This window comes from Pieris napi, chromosome 9 (genome assembly GCF_905475465.1).
Source record: "Pieris napi chromosome 9, ilPieNapi1.2, whole genome shotgun sequence".
In the NCBI taxonomy this organism is placed as follows: domain Eukaryota; kingdom Metazoa; phylum Arthropoda; class Insecta; order Lepidoptera; family Pieridae; genus Pieris; species Pieris napi.
The window spans coordinates 211764-227328 of record NC_062242.1 but is presented as its reverse complement, the minus strand read 5'-3'; the positions used below and the strand labels follow the sequence as shown (position 1 = coordinate 227328).

The 15565-nt window shown below is 29.2% G+C and overlaps 1 protein-coding gene across 4 annotated transcripts in view; it reads left to right on the top strand.

The window, feature by feature from the left end:
* The window catches only part of LOC125052467, a 54702-nt gene that overhangs the window by 27747 nt on the left and 11390 nt on the right, over positions 1-15565 (top strand). For 2 of the 4 annotated variants that reach the window (XM_047653333.1, XM_047653336.1), the window contains exon 1: positions 12304-12456. The exons of 1 other annotated variant lie outside the window; for it this stretch is intronic. The gene's annotated coding sequence lies outside the window, so the exon portion shown is untranslated. Of the gene's footprint in view, positions 1-12244; positions 12457-15565 lie in introns of those variants that run through there. One more of the 4 variants, XM_047653334.1, reaches the window with a different exon arrangement.

Below are 15565 nucleotides of genomic sequence, written 5' to 3'. Positions count from 1 at the left end.
TTAAGGCCAAAGTATGTAAACTGAGCAGTGTTGGCCTAGTGACTTCAGCGTGCGACTCACATCCCTGCGGTCGTAGGTTCGATACCCGGCTGTGCATCAATCGATTTTCCTTCTTTGTGCGCATTTTAACATTCGCTTGACCGGTGTAGGACCGTGAGGAAACCCGCTTGCCTTAGACCCAAAAAGCCAACGGCGTGCGTCAGGCACAGGAGGCTGATCACCTACTTGCCTATTAGATTAACAAATGATTACGAAACAAATACAGAAATCTGAGGCCCAGACCTAAAAAGGTTATAGTGCCTTTATGTAATCCCCTGAAATCAAAACACAATACCGTAGTTGTATATAGTATATGTAGATATATACTGGATTTATTTGGTGAATGAGAACCATTGTTAGTATTATTCGAAATTACTTCTAAGAGTATTCGTTTTTTCAAGACATATCTTTTGAGATATTACCTCATTTATTACCCGGCTCTATTACCAAGCGAGCGGCTGAGACAAATGCTGTCATTATTAGTATCTAAAATGACAGGACGAGCTTATGAGATGTTTTGATGAAGCCATGTCAGAATCATTAGTTCGAAATGATACTTATCTAACATTGAATTTCTGAGCGAGAGATTTCTAATTGAGACATTAGATACATTTAGATGCTAGCTAGAAGCGCCTATAGACCTTACATATGTCTACGTGGTAAACGAGGTTGCAGCCCTTAAATATAGTGTACATAATCCGTGTTTCTGAGTTAATATCTTAACAATAAGACGGATAATTTCATTGGCCCAGAATCTCCTAGTATTAATATTATTCAACACTGCGTTTAATACCGCCGACGTGGCTTGTCGCCAACTCGACAATTAATTTGCTTTGGGACACTTTGGCCACTTGTGGTGTATTTTGGAGGCAAGAACTTGCATAATTTAGCGTTAACGTTTATTACAAAACAAAATAGAAACTTAGTTCTGTTTGACTAAGATATACGTCGCTACTTAGTGCTAAGTAACTATATTAGTTGAGGTCTAAACTAATTCAAACACGTTGCAATGGCTGCACCTGAGTTTAATTCGGTTAGACTACAGTGGCTTACATACGTACCGAAGCACACTTTTCCCAGAGAATAGTAAGTTGTGTGAGCCCTGAAGGGAGCTTATAGTTCTAATTTTATTAATTATACAATTGTAATAAAATAAAGAAAGCTTGTTTACAGAAACAAGTTAGATTACGGGTTGGTTATTATAGTAATACTAGCGACCCGCTCCGGCTTCGCACGGATGCAATGCTGATACTAAATTCAAAGTGCTATAAAGTATAGGGAGAACCGCGGCCTCCGACGCGCTGCGTCCCGCAATTTTTAAATTTGTAATATCTTCGAAATATTCATTTAAATCATATGCTGTAAAGGGCCATATAGATCTATATTAAATGAACAATGTATTCAAGGTATTTAATTGGTTAAGGATTAATGCTGTATTGGTTAAAATCGCTTCGAAAATTAGCCACTATTTGTCGTTAAAAGTAAATGACAAAAAAAAGTTATTGTGGGTTATCCATAAGAGATAGACATATACAATCATAGACTTTTCTGTAGACCTTTTCAATGTGTACAATACTTAGTACATTATTTTGATAAAACTCGTAGGGTTCAGCCTGCGTTTGCAATGTAAGCGGAAAAAATGTAATTATTTACGACATCACATTAGAAACCTCAAAAATAACAGTACTTCTCCACTATTTAATGGATGTTATTATACATATAAACCTTCCTCTTGAATCACTCTATCTATTAAAAAAAACCGTATCAAAGTCCGTTGTGTAGTTTCAAAGATTTAAGCATACAAAGGGACATAGGGACAGAGAAAGCGACTTTGTTTTATACTATGTAGTGATGTCGACAAAAGATTCGAGATTATAAAATGTGGCCCTTGAATATCATATACATAAGATAATAATTATACCTATAATATCATATTGGTATAAGTATTGATTATAATAAAAAATGCCACTTTGGGGACAGTTAATAAACAATATTATTTTCGATTAATGTTTGGTATCTAAATTTTAATCCCAGCGCTTCACTATTATTTATGACTCGTATGTACAATAAAACTAATATGATGATACCTAATTCCATAAGGTATTGAATGTTCCAAACGGAAATATTAAACGCCATTTTCTGCATTAGTATATATCGGAAAAATCTAGTTGAAAATTCCCACAAGTCATTAAACTTGAGTGAATATTTAACCTGCAGACACAGTTTGCACAGTTTATCTCTCTAGGCGTTAAAACCCCACTTCAATTTCGAGTTAAGCATCTATTTATTTTGTTAAATAGACCATACATACTTTGAATTTATAAAAACACTTGGCTCTCAAGGGTGCTTTTTAAAAATTTACGATTACTTATAAGTTTTAGCTGATATTTTGCTCGAATTATTGTAATTTAAAATGACAAATCACTCCCTTATTTTAGCAGCTTTTAGATTGAATAAATATTTCTCTAAAAACTAAGTTAATTGCTCTGACACCTAAAATTAATTTTACACTCAATATAGACGATATACAAGATTATAAAAGTTTACAACTCTACACGATATTTAAAATAGTCGCTTTGGACATGCACTAAATTTCTTAGAAATTGAATAAAGCAGGAGTCACATCGTGTTCTAGGGCCTGATATGGAACGAAACGGAACTTATTTACCGATTTTCCCCTTCAAGAAGGAAATAAGACGATTTTCTTGGAGCTTGACTCAGCTTTAGTACTCGGTAAACGTATTCTCAGTATGCAAGGTTCACGAGATACGCTTTTATGAGGACTCCATCTTCTCAGGATATAAATCGCAAATTCCAAAACAGTAGTTTGTGGTTCGTTTAATATCTATAATGTGTGTTCGTCGAGCGTTTGAGTAATAATCTTGAGAGGAGTACACAAACCATTGTTCACGTTGCTATATTAGATGCTTATTTCTTGTATTCTATACATTTATTAAAAGTTACATTCTTAATAGTTAATCGTGCTAATCAATTGGCTTTCAAATATTTCATCAAAGACCAAATTCCTGAACCATTTCATATTATTACCAATTAAGTATTTAGATTCGTAGGCTGTGTGCAGCCGCAAATACCTACCTGGGCCAAACAGAATTTGAAATTCAAAATCCACTCTCACTATGATTGTTATTATAAAATCTGTTTGTCTGCTATAATTCAAGAGTCATAATGTTTCATCATCCACAATGTGAAAATATTATATGTTTAAATATGATAATATTTCAGATAGAAACATATTTAATTTATCAGCCGATGTCAAATTTGTTTACTTGTTTTGGAATTGGAAAAATGGGAGTTTTCTTTATTGCTTATTCATAATGTAAAGTGGACGTAATAACTGAAATATTAATAGTAAGTATTATAAATTATATTTTTTAAAAACATATTAATGGTAATTTCCCTTGGCTCTATTTAAAGCGAAGTCAACGCATTTCGTGGGGCTTACAAAACAGTTTTGTGATTTAGTGAGCAGTTTAGACAAGCGAGTTTGGGAGATTAATCCATGCCATTTCACGGGAATTTAAGTTCCAGCTGCCACCTAGATGTTGTGAAAATGTATTTATTTCATAAGTAAGAACATTTTTTTGATGAAATTTTACGACCTAGCTTGTTCCTACTAACGGTTTTTTTATTTTGAAAAACGTTAAGGTCGTTATAAAACACAATAATTAAGGATTATTGAAAACATTTGTGAATAGACCATTACCGATAAATATGCAACACTATTTATTATAATATTGATCCCAGCGCAGATCCAGCGAACATTAAAAATACACGTTTCAATATAAAAAAGGATTAATTAAGCTTCTTTTTATAAAAATATTGTTACATTTAATGACTAACATTGAAGCTATAAATATAAGTTTTGTTATCATTTTTAATTCAGCGTCCATTTTCCGCTTATTATTATTGAACAAAGACTAGCATTAGCAGCCCCATTGCCCATCAACGTAATTAATGATCCACTTCACAGTATGCATTACAAGTTATGCTATTTATTATTTACGAGCAACCTTCGTTATTATCCTTCATCGTCATAAAACTTTCATCCATTTCTCTATCCACGTAGGCGTACCTATCATACCCTATCATATTGGAAACGTTATCTAAGATTTCAAAAATCTATACAATAGTCCAATGAAGCCCTTGCTAATTTTCTTTTCGTCGGATTTCGAAAATATTACTCGTATTTAATAAAGATTTATTCGAGGTAGAATCATCGAACTCAGGCACTCTAATTAATCTCTTCAGTTTGCAAACAGTACGTAAATACGTTTGTCGGTATCAAGAAACAAACATATTTCATAGATGTATCACGAGAATTAAATTTCTACGTGAAATTTAGAGATTTAATTGCACATTCGTGCTGAAACCGAAGAAACAATCCAGATTGTATTGAAGTGCAATTAACTTATAACAACTTTTGAGAAAATAGCTCTTGGCCGCAGATTTGTATTGTTTCTTCTATTATCAATTTCATTTAAGTACGATATTTACCTTTACAGTAAGAGCAAGTTTATAAAAAAACCCCTTACCTAACACATTCGCGCACAGCTTGTATTTGAATTCAAGACGGATAAAAGGTACTTAGCCATAGTTATATATAATTTTCTAGCTTATCATGTTCTAGCCTAGCAAATATCTAGGTTGGATTCTCAATTGAGGTTCGTGTCTCTTAATAAAATAGTGGCGCCTTTAAGCCGTGCACAACAATATGAGGTGCGTATTAGATGTTAAGAAAGCAGTAGGTACTATTTTATTTAGTTTGTTATCAAAACTAAAGTTTAAAAAACATTATAGCACGATATCAAAGACAAAATAAAGACATTTTGTAACTAGTATGGTCTATTTTACAATGATATATAGAAAAGAGAATATTGCAGGTGCATTAGACGCTTTTAGTATATAATGTAATATCCAAGATCTCAAGAGAATTCCCATACCAGCGTTACCAATTCTGATGCTTAGAATATTCACGAACAAATTACAGCACTCATCTCAAGCAAAATATGTGCTGTAAAATTTAAGATAACGGAATCGCTATCTACGAAGACGAAGATTTAAAGTATACGTGTTTGAAAACTTAACGACGGTCGGTAATCTGCAGAACTGTTATTTGTCTCCTTTAATATTTTTAAAGATAAAACGTAAACATGAACCGTGTAATAGAAGTTAAATACAGTATTTTTAAATCATACATTATTCATATAGTATACGTACGTAATCACCTAGAAGAAAACTTCACAAATATTTGTACATCAAGGATCCATCATATTTTAAAAAACTTAAAAACAACTAAAACAAAATATTTTTTCAAAATAAATCTGTAACTTTGTTATAAAAGTCATCCGATTAAAATAATTCATTAGAAATGTCGTGATTGTCCTTTAGTCTAGTCGACAAGTTGAAAATGGAACAAAATAGAGATACTACTCTTAAAATTATGTGCGATAGCTCATTGGATCCGGAATGACGTCTAGAAAAATGTGCTAAAAGCGTGTATTAGCACATAAAAAATTGCAAAAGTTATAGACCATTAAAGATGAAAAAATAATGGCATTTAGTTTTTTGCCAATATTTAATAAACTATTAATATTTAAGAAATTTCAAATAAAGATTCTGAAAGAGGAGGAAATTTCTAATAAAAAACTCCTGACTCCCAGAACTCTATCTCCATTATTTATAATGTTAATTTAACGCTGAAAATAGGTCTGCGGTTGACATTTTTAGGATTCGCGCGTGGCGTCAAAAGCGACTACGGCACATTAATTAATTTATTTAAGGTATTGAATATTTTTTTTTAAATTTGAAAAAATTATGGTGTGTTCTGAACACTATAATTAATTTATTCCCGTTGAAAATTTTACTTAAAGTTAATTTTTCAACAAGTTAAATAATTGTTAACTAACGAAATTTTCTCGAACGACCGTCTTAATTGTAAGTGAAAAAAAATGTTTAAATAATGGTCGTAAAAATATTTCGCTTCGTAGAGCCTTTCTTACATACATACTTAACAAGATCGTGCCATAAAAGTTAAAAAAATATTTATACTTTGTTTATAACAATTTTTTTACTTAAACAAAAACTTAAAAATCCATGTAATGATGTTAAAAAAAAATTTTTTTTTCTAAATCATCATATAATCGTTTTTTTATTAATACAAGATATTTATTGATTTGCAAAAAAAAAAATTCCCGCCATTTGTTGATAAATTTTTTTTAAACAAATTGATTAAATCAATATTTTTTAAAAAAAATTTAACACAACTTTATTACATTAAAAATTTTATGATTTTTAAAAAAAAAATTTTCCTTAATAACAATTTTTAATTGTTTATAATCGTTTTTTTTAATTTTCTATTGTTTAAATAATTAGTTAAGAAATTTTTTTTTTCCTAAAAATCATAATTGACAGTCTTCTATAAAGTAACAGAAAAAATTTTTTTTTTAATCAACAATTCTATTGTTTATTAACTTACCAATTTGTTATAAACAAATATTCAACTTTTGTTTATTTTTTTTCTTAAACTTCTAAAATTAACAAAAACAACCATATATAACAAAGTATAGAAAAAATTTTTTTTGTAAATTTTTTGATTATCATGAATATTACTTTTATTTAAAATTAAAATTTTTTTTTTCTATACTTTGTTATATATGGTTGTTTTTGTTAATTTTAGAAGTTTTAGAAAAAAAATAAACAAAAGTTGAATATTTGTTTATAACAAATTGGTAAGTTAATAAACAATAGAATTGTTGATTAAAAAAAAAATTTTTTCTGTTACTTTATAGAAGACTGTCAATTATGATTTTTAGGAAAAAAAAAATTTCTTAACTAATTATTTAAACAATAGAAAATTAAAAAAAACGATTATAAACAATTAAAAATTGTTATTAAGGAAAATTTTTTTTTTAAAAATCATAAAATTTTTAATGTAATAAAGTTGTGTTAAATTTTTTTTAAAAAATATTGATTTAATCAATTTGTTTAAAACAAATTTATCAACAAATGGCGGGAATTTTTTTTTTTGCAAATCAATAAATATCTTGTATTAATAAAAAAACGATTATATGATGATTTAGAAAAAAAAATTTTTTTTTAACATCATTACATGGATTTTTAAGTTTTTGTTTAAGTAAAAAAATTGTTATAAACAAAGTATAAATATTTTTTTAACTTTTATGGCACGATCTTGTTAAGTATGTATGTAAGAAAGGCTCTACGAAGCGAAATATTTTTACGACCATTATTTAAACATTTTTTTTCACTTACAATTAAGACGGTCGTTCGAGAAAATTTCGTTAGTTAACAATTATTTAACTTGTTGAAAAATTAACTTTAAGTAAAATTTTCAACGGGAATAAATTAATTATAGTGTTCAAAACACACCATAATTTTTTCAAATTTAAAAAAAAATATTCAATACCTTAAATAAATTAATTAATGTGCCGTAGTCGCTTTTGACGCCACGCGCGAATCCTAAAAATGTCAACCGCAGACCTATTTTCAGCGTTAAATTAACATTATAAATAATGGAGATAGAGTTCTGGGAGTCAGGAGTTTTTTATTAGAAATTTCCTCCTCTTTCAGAATCTTTATTTGAAATTTCTTAAATATTAATAGTTTATTAAATATTGGCAAAAAACTAAATGCCATTATTTTTTCATCTTTAATGGTCTATAACTTTTGCAATTTTTTATGTGCTAATACACGCTTTTAGCACATTTTTCTAGACGTCATTCCGGATCCAATGAGCTATCGCACATAATTTTAAGAGTAGTATCTCTATTTTGTTCCATTTTCAACTTGTCGACTAGACTACTTATTTGAAAGGATTATAGCAGGTTTTGAGTACCAGATGCATGTTTCTGCTTTTTCCTTTTATAAAATTAAATCTTGTTATGATACGATGGGTAATTTTCCTTCAGGTTGTGTTTAACTTCGTGGTTTTACATACTTAGGACTTTTGTCGTGGGATTTTGACAAAAATATTGGATTTCCCAAACATCGAATACAAAGTTATTCGAAATGCGATGTAAACACAATTGCAATTAGCACACAAAGTATATTGCGTATGTTCCGTCATTATAAATTTAAATTGCTCGACTGTTGAAATATGTGTGTGTCATTTATTTGTGGAAACGTACTCGTACAAAGGCCCGTAGAGTGTATGAAGTACGTCATACGACCCGTTCTTTTCATTCATTCTCTTTTAGAATAATTCCTTTGACTCTCTATCATATTTCAAGTGAATGGTGTATAAAAATAATATTGGAACTTATTATATTAAGGCTATTCTAACTAAAAAAGATTCAATGTATTTTACCTTTTTAATAAAATAAAAGCAACTATGTTAATTAAAATATTAAAACTATCAGCTATTTTTCTTAAACTTCTAGTTAAACAATAAATTTTGATATACAGTTATAAACAAAATAATTATACTTTATATGCTAAACTACATGTGCTCATAACAATTTACCAAAATTAATCCTGCTAATTGAGACCAAATACACATCTGCAATAGAGAATAACAATAAAAGTAACAAATTTTACCGCCCTTTTAAAAAGGCGTCACGTAAATCATTCTTAATTTGAAATCTAGTTGGTAAAATGTTTTAAGTTTTCTTAAAACTGGATTTGACATTGTACAAGCCCTATGAAATACCAAGAACGCATGTGGAAGTAATTAACTGATATTCTAGATCTTACTTGCATAACGCTTGTGGTGTGGAAATACACCGCTTTTTCTGTTAATACGCCGTCTTCGTTGTTAATTACATGCGATACATGTGATTACGTGAGACAAATAATAATAAGTATTAAAGTTTTGATCGCACCAAGGCGTAGCTGGGTATGCTTTGATTTATTAAATTCACTTAGTCCGAATATTGGATTTGGGCAACGCTTGAATGAACGACTCGCTTTTATGGGAAATATTGAGTCTGATATTGTTTTACTTTGAAAAGGTGTACACAGGCGTTAAACTCTTTTCAAGAGAGCGTAAAAATAATAATTAGACAAAAAGAGAAGAAACAATATTGTACTGAATCTAAGTGCAATTGATCGAATCGAAATGAATGAAATACAGTGCAATTATACTGACTTAGTTTGTATGAGCCAAGGGTATTTATTTTGTATAATAAAATGTATCACTACCAATTTTTAAAGTATTATACTGTTAAGGTTTTAAGTGTTTAAGGTTAGTAAGTGAGGACTTATTACTAATATTATAAGATGTGTGAGACGATATTGCTCGCAAAAAATACTGATCCTGATAAATATTGAAGTCACTAGCTAGGTCACTAGGAGAATAAAATGTTGTATGCCTTGGTTCTACTGTCCGACGTTAATGAAACATATTCACAGGCATAAAACTAGCCTGCAGTACTCCGTCATTGTCTATAGAGAATCCGAAATAGAAGGCCTAGATATCCTTCAGTAAAATGACACTCCATGTAAAAAAAAACGCATAGAGCTCTAGGCAAGGAAACGTAACGTAAACAGACCGAGTCGCATTACTAAATATCGCGAAATATAGGTATATAAAACCTGGGTAATTACAAAATGTATATTTTTTAACCAGTTTAATTCTGCGATCCAGGAAGCTTTTATAGTTCATGTAAATTCCAAGTTATAAATAGCAAGGCCAAAGAAACTTATAATTATATTAAAACTAGCTACAAATGACTGCAACTGCAAGTGGTTTAAAGTTTGATTTTGTTTGTGTCTGATTCAGATAAAAAATTAATAATTTTATAAAGAAATAAATATTATATTTCGTCAAGGTTTTTGTATTTAACGTGTGAATTCGTAATTACTTTTATAGTATAATTGTTATCACTGTAAATATTAATTCGTTAAAAAACGAATTACTATGAAGGTATATAATATAATGACAATATTAATTGTAGCAATCGTTATATAAATAGTATTTGAAAGTATTTAGTAAATAATAAAAATATGCAACGAAAAATATTTAATAAAGTGTTCTAGAGGCTTTAACTATAAATTAGATGTTTATATACAATGAATGATAGTATTAATGTGAAAATTGAGTTACAACGAGTTCAACTTAGATATGATGTATTTTTATTTAGTTTGGATTTATAGTCATTTCTTGTGATTGTCGATATTGTTGTTTTAATTACATACAGACCTTTTTAAATAAACAAAATAACAATCAAATAACTTTAATTTAAAACTTTTTGTTCATAAAATTTACTTCTTTATTAGCTAAGAAATGCTAAGAAATAGCTAAGAAAATGTTTATATTTCGATGCTTTTTATTTATTCTACATTCCAACTCTGATTCCGAACTCATGCCCTGGAGTATCAAAACAAATTGCCATGACTATTGTATGCAAATACACTTTTGAATAATGTGTAAACGTATTTTTTCTACGATATTTTGAGCTAAATATAATATTGGTTAGAAAGCGTTTCCATTGTAATGTCTATAGAACATAATTTTATTTGAGATTGTTGAATTTTTAAAAGTTATAAAATAGTTTATTAAAGTCTTTGCAATGCATCTGTGAACCATAGCTTCATATCTTTAGATGACTGACAGTTATATTTCTGCAAAAAGGGCTGTTTAGTACTGTCCAGTAATAAAAGAAATTTTACATTTACCATTTTTATATAATTGATTGAGTAAAATAATCGCCGATGATTGTACAATTAACAATATTAAATCATGTTCACAATACAGTTTATTGTTTTCCATTTAATGACCCTTTAAATAATTTATTCTATTTATTTATTTTAATGTTAGGCTTTAACGAACCTTTGTGAGTCAAATCTATAAATTGGACATAAAAATATGCCAAAAGACTGTGACGAGGGTTAAGAAAAGTTTTTCAATAATTATCAGGCATGATGCTGTTTGTGGTCGGATAATTTACGGTACATTTTTACTAATAGCGGAATTAATGATTCAAGGTAGCGGAAAAATTTGAAAGGACCTTTCTGAAAAATCGGAATTTCTTTCAACATTTTAGCTGGTTGCTGCGTTGAGTTGTTTTATTACATTTTTAAGTAAGCTATTGTTTGTTTTAAAATCAATTTTAGTATTTTCGCGATCATATAGTAAACTATGCTAAAATACACTTTAAGCAACATTTTTATTTAACTCGAATAAAAAGTATATATAGGATATTTATAAGAGAATTTACCTTCAACATATTCTAGAACATACATTTTTCATTCCTTCATTTTCTCTATCTTCCGTATAATTTAAATATATACAGAGTTGAGATATTTATAGGTAAACATCAATCTGTAAAATAATGTCTTCAATTAAAAATGGCGTTTGTTTAAAACTTACTTCTAAGGTTTCACTTTACGAGAATACGTCATATTATTATAATTACAAAAACAGGAAATTCTGGTGCGATTAAGCTGCGATTAAAATTACGTAGTTATAATTAATTGACTCAAACACACTGTCAGATCCTTAAGTTTTTTATTAACTTATTGTAAAAAATAAATAATTTTAACTATTACCCGACTTGGTAAGGGAGAATTTTTGTTATTTTATAACATGACATCATCTTTTTAATATTCTTATTATTTAAACAAAATGACTGAAATCAAATTGTGCAATCATATACAAACAGAGTATAAATCTAACTTTTGATTGCTTGATTGAACTAGTCCAAAACACTGATATTTATCAGCAATTTTTAAATTTCGATTTTTTTTATTAGTTTTGTTGTTATTACAGTCAAAAATATTTACGACGACTTCGTTTAGAACAACATACCGGTTATATTGACCAAAATCAAAGGTCCCGGCTGAATTCTATTGTATTAGGTACTTAATAACAACGTCATCGGCTGTTACGACTATCGGTTTTTACAACCAACTATAAGTTATCCCTTCGATGTCGTTATAACATAAGATTTTGACTATAAATTTTAAAATATAAGAATAGCCACTACACTACATATTACACTATCTATTAGAATGAGCCATAACAATTCAAAAAGCAATTATTGAGCGATATAATCGCATACGAAGAATTCATGGATAATGCATGATTTAAATGCAAATACCTATTATCCACAGAGATGAATCCGCTTCCCCTATGACAACTTAACGAATTCCTTAAAAACTATGGTACATGCCATTTGTCTTATCTACATACGTTAAATATTAGGCCACCGGTTTTAATATAAAGGTGTATGAACTTATAATAAGGACATATTCATCGGTTGATTGGTCCAGCACAAAGTGAATGGAAAATCTGTTCTTGTAGTAACAACATTAGAGCCTTCCTTGACGCACGCGCCGGTACGTAGTGTTTTGTCTTAAACATTAATTTAACATTTCGGTGTAATAAGATTTTAACTAGTGTTTACGCAAAGTCAATGCTGATTCACTTGTGATACACAAGTAAGTATTTTTAGTGTTTTAGATTTCGATACTACTTATTACTAATTTTCAGTGAGCAAAATCTATCAGTTCTTCATGTTGTTTGTTTAGGCTTCCGTAAAAGGTTGCAATGAAGCATACATTGATATTATATAAATAAAGGACGATCAATGGAATTGTGCTAATACATACAGGTCTCTTCTATATTTTTAGTTCAATTAAATATCAAGGAATAATTACCGAAAAGTATTTTTCATGTTTGATGTTACTTAACCTTGTTCAGGTTAATAAAAAACTAAAACGCTAATATTATTTTCTAGTTTAACAGGTTTTTTTTTAATGTTGCTTATAACCGGTAATTGTTGAATTAAATATAATATTGCACGAAAGTACATTCAATTATATATATATATAAACAGAGGGTAATAGTGAGATTGTAGAGATCTTCCTGTTAGACATAGATCTATAAAATCTAAAACAATATTAACCAAAGATAACAGTTATTGTTTCGAAATTAAGGACAATGATGATTTACCTCATTGATCGAAGTCAATGTTAAAGTTCCATCGCGTCGGGTATTGCATACCCTTGTCCGTCTATTATCTCATTCTATTGTACGCCCAACCAGAAACAATAGATTAATTTCGAATTCAAGTCATCAACGTCCATAGCCAACAGATGAACAGATAATAAACGATTATTGGATACTGTAACGTAATCATGGTATTTTCAAATTAAATTGGAATGCTTTTATCATTTGCTTTATTATTAAATCGGGACCCGATTTCAGTCAAGTTAAAATTAATTGGAAATCTCGTGAAAAAGTAATTTCGTATATGAGATATTCCTTTTGCTTGCAGTGTTGCTTCTTAACAATAATATTAAAAAAAAAGTGCGTGCGTACAAAGTACACATGTCAGAAGTGAAACTTCTTTGGCAAACTAAGTTTCAACTCTTGTTCATTTTTATACAAATCTAAAAACTTTAGATTTTCGAGACTTAGAGGGAGGGAAAAAGGAAGGTATCTTAGGAATTTATTGAATCTAATTGTCATTAAAATATCAAAAGTCTCGAAAATTAATACAAATTGTAAATTTAATTTATTTCTTCGATGATAAAAACACGTGGCATTTCGACATTTAAGATTTCAATAAATTATTTTGCATAAAATATAAAATACTAATATTTCATAAAGTCTCTCTTTACGAAATTTAAATTTTAAGAATATCAATCGGTCTCAATCGCTCCCTCCCTTTTCTTCGACAAGAACGCTGCACATCTTCGTGACGCTAATAATATTATTATTGCGTTTCATCCGTAAAAATTTTACCCTCATGCTCCTAAAGAAGTTTCACTTCAAAATCTAGTAGCACATAGATGTAACACAACTAAGTAAACGTAGAAACCGAGTGTTAGTTATCGTTACTCTATCGACCTGCCTTTTATGCCCCTGACGTTAAAAGAGAAACAATGGATCGTCTATGTCTCAACAAATATACTCAAGCTTTCTTTTTCCTATAGATTATGGTATAAGTAATTGCGTTTTAATTACTGTCCTTTACTTTGATAGCTAAGTATTACCTTAATTAAAAACACATTTTTCTGTATAAACGTATAGTCGTTTCCTAAGTATATGTTAATCCCGGTCCTAACCTAATTTCTTAAAGCCAAAACGAGTTTTTTTTCAGTAAGCATGCGCAGATGAAAGTTTTTATGTGGTATTTACCTCATTACATGTAGGAAAATCAGATGCTCTTTATGTATAAACACATAAAACATAGGGTAAAATGAAAGCAAATACATGCTTATCGTTTAATAAATTATTATATATTTCATTATTAATATTTACATAACCAGTCTCTATAAATTACTCTAGGAGTTCAATGTTAATATCAAGACGAGATGTATTTAAACGTCGTAAAGCCGTGTTCATATGTTTTGTGACATTTAAGAATAGGTTCTCTGTTTGTGGAGATTTTGAATCTAAATAAAATATTTATCATTTTTATTGTGTCAGCGTGTGTGTAAGCGAGTCTAAATAATAGTTGGTAATAATGATATGAAAATATATTTTTTACAATAAAAAGCAAACATTGAATAGCTGCAGATAATTAATTGTTTGTGACGATGGCAAGAACACATCCAAGGCCAGGAGTTTTTTATTTGAATAACTAATGATATTACGGAAAGAGTTATCTCGATAAAATTATTTATTCTGGAACTTCACGTTTCGAGTAATACTAATTAAATCAAACTTTATTGGTAGTCTGAGCTAGGATCGAGCGAAGCTGAAAATTCGATACGAAGATTACGCGAGGCATTTTCAGTTGGTCAAGTTCTTCTCTATTTAATTAACGAAGACTGGAGAGTCAATCTATAGTGGTGTTAGTATCTTTTCATATTCTGTATATAAAAGAAATAGTCCCAAAAATCATATCTATATTAAGGGAAAATTTTGTAAATAACGAATAAAATTATAAAGATCCTTATAACTGATTCTTATGAATATTCAATATTTAAAACCAGCTCCCAACGGTTTAGGAAAAAAATTGAATTTGATTGTAAATAACTTGGTTTTTGATTATTTAAACATAATAGATGACAATGGTAAAATATGATCACGTAAGGACTGTTTGAACATATACATATTTGAGTTAATAATAATTATTTTTAAACATCGTATTATACACTAGTGTTATTAAGAAATTGAAATAAAATGTATTTGCTTATAACGTTATAATATTTTTCTTACTTTATATAATGAAATCCACTTTCTTTTAAAAGATGAGGAATATTGTGTTTGAGATAGAAGTTATAAAACATTATTGCACTAATAATGACGTAAAATAAAGTGAAAGTGCACTATTGCCAACATAACGGAGCTTGTAGTAACACTATATTATGTTGCGGATGCTGTATTACACGCTGGTGTAATTCCAATGACCTTAGCTATATGAATGTGTTTCATGTTTCATACACGCAGTAGCATTAACAACTCTTTGTTTTTCAACCAAAATTGTGATAGAGGTGATTAAGTGGACGATTCTCATGGACAGCTCCATGCGAAACCGGCTTAGATCAAAACATATAGACATATGTCACGCATTGAAGGTTAATTACTTGCCTAAAG